The sequence below is a fragment of the Octopus sinensis genome, linkage group LG6, assembly GCF_006345805.1.
Source record: "Octopus sinensis linkage group LG6, ASM634580v1, whole genome shotgun sequence".
NCBI lineage: Eukaryota > Metazoa > Mollusca > Cephalopoda > Octopoda > Octopodidae > Octopus > Octopus sinensis.
Genome location: NC_043002.1, coordinates 10,853,118 through 10,865,617, shown reverse-complemented (window position 1 = coordinate 10,865,617; position 12,500 = coordinate 10,853,118). Strand labels below are relative to the sequence as shown.

The 12,500-nt window shown below is 35.4% G+C and overlaps 2 long non-coding RNA genes across 2 annotated transcripts in view; one reads left to right on the top strand and one right to left on the bottom strand.

The window, feature by feature from the left end:
* Nucleotides 1-2,902: 2,902 nt before the first annotated feature.
* The window catches only part of LOC118763703, a 21,866-nt gene continuing 12,268 nt past the window's right edge, over nt 2,903-12,500 (bottom strand). Inside the window, exons 2-4 of the long non-coding RNA XR_004999459.1 lie at nt 6,795-6,799; nt 5,093-5,097; nt 2,903-2,915 (exon numbers count right to left, since the gene is read on the bottom strand). This is a non-coding gene — a long non-coding RNA (uncharacterized LOC118763703). The remainder of the gene's footprint in view (nt 2,916-5,092; nt 5,098-6,794; nt 6,800-12,500) is intronic.
* LOC118763704 overlaps nt 12,023-12,500 on the top strand; it is a 12,761-nt gene continuing 12,283 nt past the window's right edge. Inside the window, exon 1 of the long non-coding RNA XR_004999460.1 lies at nt 12,023-12,033. This is a non-coding gene — a long non-coding RNA (uncharacterized LOC118763704). The remainder of the gene's footprint in view (nt 12,034-12,500) is intronic.

Here is a 12,500-nt window from a genome sequence, read left to right as displayed (position 1 = left end):
GAAGAAAACCAACGTCACGATGATTTTAAATCACAGCAATGGAAAGAAAGTAAAAATATTATATTTTGTTTGGTTTTTAGTTTTACAAATGGCTGCTTTATATTGGATTTGATTTATTTTTCTATTGGTTTGATCTGGAGGAAGGGGTTTGTAAGTTGACGGTTTCGAAAATGATGAACCGTGCAGTGAGGGATTTGTTGAAAAGATAACGTATTGGGAAGGAAAGATTACGTGGAGTGGTACATGTTGGACCTGGGTACGGCGGACGGTATGTAGGTGATGGAAAAGGGTACCGAGAAAGTCAAGCCTGTTTGGGTGGAAACGACTCGAAGTCAACCAAGAATATAACAATGTGAACATTTATATTTAACACGTTCTCGTACACGACAACACGGAAGGCGTCCACAACAGGATTCTTGTCGCAGAGAAAACTTTCTGTTTGTGGACTTTTGTATATAAAACTATAATGAGCCTGTTCTAAATTGCCTCAGAGTACTGCTAGACACGTGTTTCGGCGTTAATGCATCTCCTCAGTGACAGACACTTTTTCACTTATTCAGTCCTGTTAGATGTGATTTTACATACAAAGTTTATAAGGAGATTGTTTTTTCAGAGAAAATAGCTCTGCAGGTAACGTCGTCAAATTTGTAGTGTATAAGAACATGACAAATATAAATATTCACACCCTTATTTTTACCTTCGTCCTTTCATTTCCTTAAAATAAATTGGAGTGTTTTGTATAAAAGAAAAAAATAACCACAGTAGTTCACAGGCACTTTATTTCTTCGATCGTATTTCTTCGATCGTAGAAAAACGAAAGTTGATTATTTGTTAGTTTATAAATGATAGAGTTAATTCTATGAGCTATAGCACCGCCTACTCAACAGAAAGAAACTTACTATTCTTTTGGAATGTGTGGAGAAGAATTAACTGATGTGGTTCCAAACGTGAAAGAAAGAAAAATGCATTCATACAAACGAACATACGTTAATGCATACGCACACACACATACATGCATACATGTATATAGAAATACACGCGTACATACATATACATGTATGTATGTAAATATGTATGTATGTATACACGCAAGCAGACAAGCATGCACACATACATATATACAAAAGCACTCGCATATATACACACGTGTGTGTTTATATTTACATGTTTTACATATAATACAGTTTCTTATTTCACATAATGACTGTACAGGTATGAATCTATCTTAATTGAAACTGCAATAATTAAAAGCATTATGGCTTCGCTGTCACTGTCACCATGGCACTGTCTGTATTAATTAGATAATTTGAGTAAATTTCGATAAAAATTATATCGGAAGTTAATAAGATTTTCGAACATAATAATGATAAACTCCAGTGAGAGGATAGATATTTTAATTGAAATGGTGTTTCGGAATAAACTAAGTTACCAGCCAAAATTCTACATTAAGAGAATCCCTCCAATTTTGCAGGAAATATCTACCTGCGATCACCGGAAGAATTTTACTGGTATTTCTTCGTATTTTCATCCCCCGGAGGTATGAAAAGCTATGCTAGTCCACGCTGAACGCGAAACTACAAAATGGATAAAGCAAGAGATATCTGCCAGTCTATCATCGTCCCCGTTGCACAATGAGCTATAATTAATTGTTTCTAATTTTGAATGAAAGCCAGTAATTTTGAGGGGAGATGTAACAAGTAAATTCCGTCAACACCAATGCTTGGCTGGTTCGTTATTTTATTGACCCCGGTAGGATGAAAGACACATTTGATGTCAGCAGGATTTGAAATCAGAACAACTAATAGAGCAGTTGTCCGACACTCTAACAATTCTGTCAGCTTGCCACCTACATAATTATCTACTTTGTTCAAATAGAATTCAAGACTTATTCAAACAGAATACAAGTCGCTAAGGTGGCGAGCTGGCAGAATCGTTAGAACACTGGGCGAAATGCTTAGCAGTATTTCGTCCGCCGCTACATTCTGAGTTCAAATTCTGCCGAGGTCGACTTTGCCTTTCATCCTTTCGGGGTCGATAAATTAAGTACCAGTTACGCACTGGGGTCGATGTAATCGACTTAATACCTATGTCTGTCTTTGTTTGTCCCCTCTTTGTTTAGCCCCTTGTGGGTTATAAAGAAATAGGTATTTCGTCTGCTGCTACGTTCTGAGTTCAAATTCCGCCGAGATCGACTTCACCTTTCATCATTTCGGGATCGATTAAATAAGTACCAGTTACGCATTGGGGTCGATAGAATCGACTTAATCCGTCTGTCTGTCCTTGTTTGTCCTCTCTGTGTTTAGCCCCTTGTGGGTAGTAAATAAATAGGTATTTTGTCTGCCGTTACGTTCTGAGTTCAAATTCCGCCGAAGTCGACTTTGCCTTTCATCCTTTCGAGATCGATTAAATAAGTACCAGTTACGCACTGGGGTCGAGGTAATCGACTTAATCCGTTTGTCTGTCTTTGTTTGCCCCCTCTATGTTTAGCCTTTTATGGGCAATAAACAAATAAGAATTCAAGTCTTGAATAAATTGACTTCGTTTTGAGCATAATTTGCAAAATAAGAGTGAGTGAGAGAGAGAGAGAGAGAGAGAGAGAGAGAGAGAGAGAGAGAGAGAGAGAGAGGAGAGAGAGGAAGGGAGAATGAGAAAGAGAGAGAGAATTGCACAGGCAAAAAAAAATGCTCTCTGTTGTCAAAAATCTGGACCTGAACAAGGACATTTTTGACACACAGAATCCGAAAATGATATCCATTTATTACCATCACGTCAAGATTTTAAGATAATGGATTCATAGAATTTCAATAAAATTGTTTGCGAAAAACAAGGAATAACATACAAACATACAAAAAAATTTGTTTTGCTTCAAAACCAGAAAGTTTTTAAAAAATTCTTCTGAATGTTTTCTTACAATTCTACTCAAAAACTTGTAAACAACCTTAAAAATTACATCATTGTTGATGCCTAATCTCCCATGAATTTGCGTTCGGATGATTTTCTTGGGTGATGAACGCCAGAATAATCACGGGAAAAGTTCTAGAAATATTCTGCAATCATATGCAAGTGCACTAACTTTGAGTGATCTCGGTGTTAGCCATCACTTCCTGGATTGTGAGTGTCTTTAGCCGAGTTCACTGAATAACAAGCATTCGCGTTAGTTTTCATGTCTCAGAATACGTCTAAGAACTTCTATTGTTACACTTGACCAGTCCCATTGGCGTTGCAACAGGATACAGGCGCTATTTTTTATCCTCTAAGCCATAAACAATGCATAAATATGAAGAAAAAAACCGCCTAGAACCTATATCATTGTAAATAATAACAGAGAAATTATTGTGATTCAACAATAGAAATGTGAAACAATATAAGTTTAACGTCAACACAATCGGATATTAAAACAGGATGCCATTATCTAGCCGCTGATCTTCTGTACCCTTCTCTTTATTTCGACTGCACGTTAATCTGTATAATACGTCGCCATCTTCCATTACATATAATAGCTTCTATCTTTCCTTGTGTGGTTAGTTATTCATAGAAATATTACAACTTAATCTGATATCTGAAGCTTTCATCCAAAATCAGTTTCCTCTGTCCGTCTGAAAGATTGTCTACCATTACATATTCAATATTATAAGATTGAAATTATATTTTGTCATTTTCCATTCAGTTCAGCATTCAATAACCATCATTCATTTCCGCCATATTTTTCTTTGCTTTCATTCGACCCTCCATTCTTTCTTTCTTTCTTTCTTTCTTCCCTTCTTTCTTTCTTTCTTTCTTTCTTCCTTCCCTTCTTTCTTTCTTCCTTCCCTTCTTTCTTTCTTTCCTTCTTTCTTTCTTTCTTCTTTCTTTCTTTCTTTCTTTCTTCCTTTCTTTCTTTCTTTCTTCCTTCCCTTCTTTCTTTGTTTGTTTGTTTGTTTCTTTCTTTGTTTCTTTCTTTCTTTGGTTGTTTGTTTTTCCTTCGTCCTTCCTTCCATCCTTTCTTTCTTTCTTTCTTTCTTTCTTTCTTTCTTTCTTTCTTTCTTTCTTTGCTTTTCCTTCTTCCTTCCTCCCTTCATTTCTTTCTTTCTTTCTCTCTTTCTTTCTTTCTTTCTTTCTTCCTTTCTTTCTTACCTATTTTCTATGTTGTATGCAACATTTTTTCTTATTCATTACAATTCTCCTTAGAAATAAAGAGCTGGTTTCTCACAAAATAATGAAAATCCATAACTTGAATTCAAATAATAGCAACAATACATGTTGAACTATAAAAAATGTCTGCCATATCTTACTATTCCATCAACAGACATTAATCTTAACCTGTTTATTAACGAGGGCGAATTCTAGTCTCTCAGATTTATCACTTGAACATTTTCTAAAATAATCAACTACACCGATATTCATAGATATAAATATGAATTTATAATCAGAATATAGAAACATTAATTTCGAAGAAGTTACTCATATTCCTTTTCTCACTGAATTCGGAAGAGACGTTCGTTATTAGAGGAAACTGACATCTATATTATAATTATAAATGAGTTACTCAAACGTATGTTTTCTTTGAGGTTTATTTAAGTTTTTTTTTTGGTATGGAGTTCAAGCTGGTTTTTAACAAAGTGACAAGTCTTTTTGGATTAAACCATTATCTGCCAGATTATTTTATTTATAATGTTTTGGCTTTGTCAGGTGTCTTAGGAGTTAGAATAATATATTGTATTTAAATTTTCTTCATATGTGAATTATTTTGGAAATTATGATAAATTTTTCGAAAAGTCAGAAATAGGGATCGCTGAAAAAAAGCATAATTCTACTTTTCTGTTCAATTACAATAAAAAACATTTTAGTTTTTTTTTGAAACTATAGTATTAAATGCAAATGTGTATGAAATATCGATGAATGATATAGATGGGAAATGCAAAAAAAAAACAAAAACTTTTCAAAACAGACAATATTTTTGTAGTTCAAAAATTGCAATTTATGATATAAAATGTCCTCTAGAATTAACCAGAGCTAATAATGACAAACTTTAACTACTAAATACTGTTAAACACACCTCTGCAAATGCAATGCACATAAGCAATTCACTTTAAATACAACGAACAACCGGCACTGAGACTATTTTTCACAGATCCCCACATGGGGCTCATGGCAGGTTAAAAGAGATCCCCGTGTTTGTAAAAATGTGGTGCATGTTTAAGGATACGTAGGTGTATTCACTTGAACTTATCCTTTGTGTAAATATCTTTACTAATTAGATATTTGTGCATGCGTATATATGTGGGTGTGTGTATGCGTGCATACCATTACTTTTTACGTATGTGCCTTCGTAGATACACTCAACGATGCGTGCGTGTGCTTATATCCATTTAAAGAATCTCAGGTGACGAAGAATCTTTGGGTTGTCTTCAAAATTTTACTTTGCCGTTCATACCAGGGGGTGCTGAAAAGTTCCTGGCTCTGGGTAAAAGAAAATACAGGAAGATCAGTTAATTATGATTTTATTCAACATATTCCCCTCACAGATTCACACACTTATTGCAGCGGTCCTTCAGTTTTTTTTCTAAGTCTTGTAACTCGGAAGTTTGGGCCTCCACCCATGTCTTTCATGATACCCTTAAATCCAGGAGCTTTTTAGCACCCACTGACACACAAACACACTTACGTTTATATACCCCCCCACCATGTATATATATATAAATGTGACCGCGTGTGTACCGTTGACGATTTTTTCCTCCGTCTTCCCTTCTTTGGATCTTTCCTTTTCCTATGTTTCTGACGAAGAGCTCCGCTCGAAACATCAAACCCTCCTTCTTTCCTTCTTTCCCGAGCGCCCAATAACACTATGCTCCTTCCACGTCCTCGCGTTGTTGTGTTTTCTCTTTGTGTTTTCATGTTTGGATTAACTATATATATATATATATATATATATATATTATATATATATATTATATATATATATATATATGTAGGTAAATTCATGTTGCAAAATGCACCTAAATTGAAAACTTGTAATTGTTTTAAAATAAATATATACGAAACTGGTTTCAACATTATTTTTTGTTTATCAAAGGCAAAAATTTAGAATTATGAATTAAGAGAAACACATTTAAAAGTTTCAATGTTAACAAGTTTCAGAGTTCATAACAGTCAATAATATAGAGACTGTTGATCAACAGTTTCTATGCGTGCGAATATATTGGGTCGGCAACTAAGTTCCCACCGTTTTTTAAAGAATTTCGGATTTAATTGCGTTTTTAAATTTTGGAATCTTTTTTTTTTCGAGAATTCTATTTTATAATTATTTTGGAATCGTTTTTGTTTTTATTTTTCTATTAATTTTTGATTATTTTCTGATCATTAAAATGAAATGTCAAGTTAAGAAAAACGAGCATTTTAGACACCTTCTTTTTACTTTTAATCAAGGTTCTAAGACCGCAAAATCTGCTCGCGACATTTATGTTGTGCATGGAGAGGCTGCCATAGCTGAAAGAATCGCTCGTGATTGGTATGCCAAGTTCAAAAATGAAAGTTTTGACCCCAAAGACACTCCTCGTTCTGGTCGTCCAGTTGAGTTCGATGAAGAGCGATTAAACCAAATTTGCACGAAAATTCTCGTCAAACGACAAGGGTACTGGCAGAGAAAATGGAATTCTCCCACACTGCTATAGAGAAGCATCTTTAATCGATGAGAAAGGTTCAGAAGTATGGAGCATGAGTTCCGCATGCTTTAAGTGACAACAACAAAAATCAACGAGCCACAATCTCCGCTAGTTTGCTTGCTCGTCACTGCTCAACTCATGGACACAAGCAACGATTTCTTTACCGAATCGCTACTGACGACGAAAAATAGTGCCTGTACATGAATATGAAGCAGCATAAGGAATGGCTTAGCTCCAGTAAACAAGCGACACCGCGTGTGAAACAAGATCCTCATCCGCGTAAAACGATGTTGTGTGTATGGTGGGACTGGAAGGGTTATTCATTACGAATTGCTTCAACGGAACCAAACGGTCAACGCGGAAATCTATGTTCAACAGATGGAACGACTCAACGCGGCTATTCAAGCGAAAAGACCTAATCGGCAGCATGGAGTTATGCTGCACGACAACACCCGCCCTCATATCGCCAAGATGACCAAGGAAGCCATTCAAACGCATGGCTGGAAAGTGCTGCCACACCCGCCGTACTCTCCTGATTTGGCACCAATGGATTTCCACCTCTTTCGATCTGTTTCAAATGCTATACGCGGAGTTTCGTTCAATACTGATGTAGAATTGAAATCGGGTGATTTCTACCAACGAGCTATTGAAAATCTTGTTGAACGTTGGAAAGAAGTTGTAAACAACAAGTGTGAATACGCTATTGGTTAATTAGTTGTTATTTTTTATTAAACCTTTTAAAAAATTTAAATTTATAAAAACGGCGGGAACTTAGTTGCCAACCCAATATATCCAGGTAAATATGTGGGTGCATGTAAGGGTGTGTGTATTTGTGTGTGTATACATATATATATATATATATATATATAGGCGTATGCATGTTTGTTTATGTATGTGTATATATGTATGTATGTTTGTTTATGTATGTGTATATGTGTATGTATGTGTATGTACATGTATGCGTATCTATGTATATATGTCTACGTATATGTATATATATAAACATGTGTGTATATATATATCTGTGTGTGTGTATGTGCGCATAGATATATGTAGTTATTTGTGAGTATGAACATGTGTATGTATTTATGCACGGTGGGTGTTTTGTATTTATGTATGTGCGTATGTATGTATGTTTGTATATAGCATGTACGTATATCTGTGTCTGTATGGATATATATAGAATATCTATATATATTATATATATATATAATTATATATATATGTGTGTGTGTGTGTTGTGTGTATGTGTGTGTGGTGTGTGTGTATGCAAGTATGCAAGTATGCATGCATGTATATAGATACGTATATATGTATGTTGTGTGGGTCTGTGTATACGTGTGTAGGTGACTATGAGAGTATTTGAGTGTTATGTATGTACGCGCATGCGTGGCAGGTTTCCGCGTTGTGTGTGCGTGCGCGTGTGCGTCTGCACTTCTCTGAGTTTATATACGTGTGAATGTATCTATGTGTACATTTCTGGGTGTATGTTCGTCATTTACTATTACTAATTCTACATCTCCCCTAATACCGAAACACTCTAAACTCGCAAATTATAGGTCTCCCCACAACATACATCTTTAACATTCTCATCCTTAGACTCCAGTCTATTGTCTAGTTATCTTTTTCATAGACCGTTTCCCTTTAAGTTGTCGCTAAGGTAACTGTGCAGTCAAATACATTTTATCGGACGAATCTTGGCAACAGTCGCCCTGACAGTACCGGATGACACTCTCCAGCTTCTTCTTCTTCTTCTTCTTCTTCTTCTTCTTCTTCTTCTTCTTCTTCTCCTTCTTCTTCTTTCCCTTCTCCTTCTGCTTCTTCCGATTCTTCTCTTTCACCTATTCATTATCCCCCATTTTCTCTGCATATATATACATACAACATACAAACATACACACAACACATATATATATACACATACATACACACACAGCATACCCACACACATACACACACACACACACACACACACACACACCACACACACATATATATATATATATATAATATATATATAATATATATGAGAGAAGAGAGAATTTAACTTATATATAATTTGTATTTTTGCTGAAAACACCGACAGGTAAATAGATAAGATTCTGCAATTTGAAAACAAACGACATGCGTAATCTTTCTCTTGATTTACAGAAAAGAGAAAGAAACAAGTTTATGTTTTATAAAACTTAAATGCCAGTTTTGTTTTCTGCAATTTTCATTCATACTATGTATATATATATATATTGGCCTGCTCGCTTAGCCAGCGGGGTGGCGTCATTTGAAAGCTAAAACAATGCGAAACGCATTGTGACCAGCGATGAGTAGCAACATCTGATATCTGGTCGGTCACGTGATCACGTGATATATATATATATATATATATATATATATATATAGCATAAGGCTGGTGAGGCTGGCAGAATCGTTAGCACGTCGGGTTTGAGTAAAACGCTTAGCGGTATTTCGTCTGCCGCACGTTTCTGAGTTTCGAATTCCGCCGAGGTCGACTTTGCCTTTCATCCTTTCGGGGGGGTCGATAAATTGAGTACAGTTTCGCACTGGGTCGTTTTGTAATCGAATTAATCCCTTGTCTGTCCTGTTTGGTCCCTTATGTTTAGCCCCTTGTGGGCACTAAAGAATATATATATATAGCATACATACGCACACATAGACACACTTACAGTCACACATACAATAGTTATCCATCCTCACATCTTTTCCCAGTATTCTCGAGAGGGTCACGACTGTAGGAACTTGAGGTTCCTTTTACCTAGGGCCCTGCTAGAAGCACCTATCGTGAGACTTCTTGGTTGGATTTTCAATCGTGAGCAACGGAGACAATGGAAATTGCCCAGCCGTATTTTTCTTGGTCCACCTCTAGTACCCCTGCCGGTTGGCCCGTCTTGAAAAATCCGTCTTGTGATTCTTTCAGGTGACATTCTGACCACATGTCCGTAGTACAAGACTGCATCGTCTCAATGCAGAGTAGTTATGGCTTGACTTCGAAACATTCACTGATCTCCGAGCTACGCACCTTGTCAACTAATATCACTTCAGAGATTCTTTGGAGGAACTGCAATATTCCTGGCTAAGAGTGATAAGTGAAACTTGCTATCTTCACATGACTTGAAGATAGCAAGTTTGGCCTTTTTCTCAAATTTGTTTTCTTCTCACGATCGCGTGCTGGAGATGCTGTATTACGGTGTTATAATGCGATTGATTGCTGGAAGGCACTTTTCGGGAGATGTGAATAATCATGTTATAATCATTTGAATTTAAATAGTTAAAGAGAAAAAATGACAGCAAAGGAGGAACCATTATTGATCACGAAAGTGAATGAGGCACTTTAGATAGTGAAGTGGGGCGTACATTTTAGAGGGGAGTAGAACAAGACTTTAATTAGGTGAAAACCAAGTGCGGCTAAATAGAAAGGGGATTAATCTTTAATAAAGGGCATTACCAAAATCCCTTTATGTATTCAGCAAGTACAGGCTGATTAAAACGATAGAATTAATTTAAAATTTAAATTAATCAACTCCATTTATCGCTGATAGAAGACAAAATAAGCAAAATGTTAATGTTCACAATTAAATGTATCGTAAGACAACAGTTGGCCATTAATAATAGTATTTAATCATCTAATGATTATTTGCATGAAGACCTATGTGGAGTTTATATTATCTGTTATGAGAAATGGTACTATAGTTTTATTTAAAATATGGAAAGCTTTTCGTTGTAAAAATCTTAAATAAATATTTAAGATGCCCAAAATTAAGCGATCAGAGTTAAGTTAGTATTAAATGAGAAATAAATAATTTGAAATTTCGTAGTAATTTACAAATCCGTTAAAATCGATTATCCATAGCAGAGCTTAATTTTTATTAAGAATATACACATTACGAAGATTGGATCAGATAATACTAAAGGGCTGTAAATAGATACACAATAAAACAGAGACAAACTCACACACACAACTTATTCATACACTCATACATGCATACATACAATCATACGTATATATACATATACACACACATATACAGAGTACATACATGCATACATACATACATACATACATACATACATACATACATACATACATACATACATATATATATATATATATATATATTATATATATATGTGTGTGTGTATGTATGTATAATCAAAATAAGCAGCAGGATATCAAGAAGTGGTGCAGTACGACCGTTTCAAGCGGTTCCATTTAATTGAACAATGCAATCATTACGTCAATTTGAAATATTGTTGCTTATTTTGATTTTATTTACTTCGAGCTGTGCGAATAATACCGGACTGACTTAGCGCTTCAACGTAAGTACCCAATTCAACTGAATCTCATTATATATAATCAATATATATAATATATATATAATATATATTATATATATATATATATATATATATAAGGCGCAGGAGTGGCTGTGTGGTAAGTAGCTTGCTAACCAACCACATGGCTCCGGGTTCAGTCCCACTGCGTGGCATCTTGGGCAAGTGTCTTCTGCTATAGCCCCGGCCCGACCATGCTTGTGAGTGGATTTGGTAGACGGAAACTGAAAGAAGCCTGTCGTATATAGTAATATATATATAGTGTGTGTGTATGTGTGTGTGTTTGCGTGTTGTCTCCCTAGCATTGCTTGACAACCGATGCTGGTGTGTTGTACGTCCCGTCACTTAGCGGTTCGGCAAAAGAGCCGATTAGAATAAATAAGTACTGGGCTTACAAAGAATAAGTCCGGGGTCGATTTGCTCGATAAAGGCGGTGCTCCAGCATGGCCGCAGCCAAATGACTGAAACAGTAAAAGATAAAAGATAAGATAGATAGATAGATAGATAGATAGGATAAAGATAGATAGATAGATAGATAGATAGATATAGATATATAAATATATATATATATGTATATATGTATGTATGTATGTATGTATGTATGTATGTATGTATGTATGTATGTATGTATGTATGTATGTATGTATACACGTATACACACACATATATCTGAACGAAGTTCCTTCAGTTTCTAAGTAACAAATTCATTCACCTTGGTCGATGTTTGGCTATAGTTGAAGATACTTCACCAAAGCGTCGCGCTGTGGGACTGAAGCAAAAGTCGTGTGATATCGCGCAAGCTTTTTAACAAGACAATCATGCCCCTTAATTTTGTAATTCGGTTCGCGAAGTCATCTTTGGCAGTTTGTAAGGGGATCTGCATAACGATGTTTTATTGTTATTTATCACTTGTCTACGATTTTTCCTTTTATCCTTCTTCCAAAATGCCGATGTTACTAGATTAAAGGTATATATTAAGTGTGTGTATTAAATGTAAACAAATGTGTATCGAGTGTGCACAAACTTATTTGCATAAATTTAAAAAGTTTTACGGCTGGCCAATTAATAGCAAAGTACCAGTACTTATACAGTTAAGAAACTGAGTGTATATTTAATCCGTACTTTTTGAAGAATTATTAAAAATATATATAATAATAGGATTGATAACTTCAGATATGATTTCGTTTGATAAAATTCTTCTGGTAAGTACAGACTCAGGACTTTTAGCATTCTTGACCTAATCATAGGCAAAACTTTGTGATTAAAAAGTTCTTTATGTTCCATTTTATTGTGCGTTACTTTTGGTAACTGTCTTCTTCCAAAGCGTCAGGTTGACCACAGCCTGTAATTGGAATTCGATAGTCGGAAACTAACTGGAAACTTTTCAGAAGTAACCCGTCACCCAGTCTATCAGCCCAGTAGAACTTTGGGTGTCTTCAAATGAGTCTGTACCACAGCATGCACTCGACCCAAATTTTGGGTCTGCAGATAACTTCCTTCCTCCTACAAGTC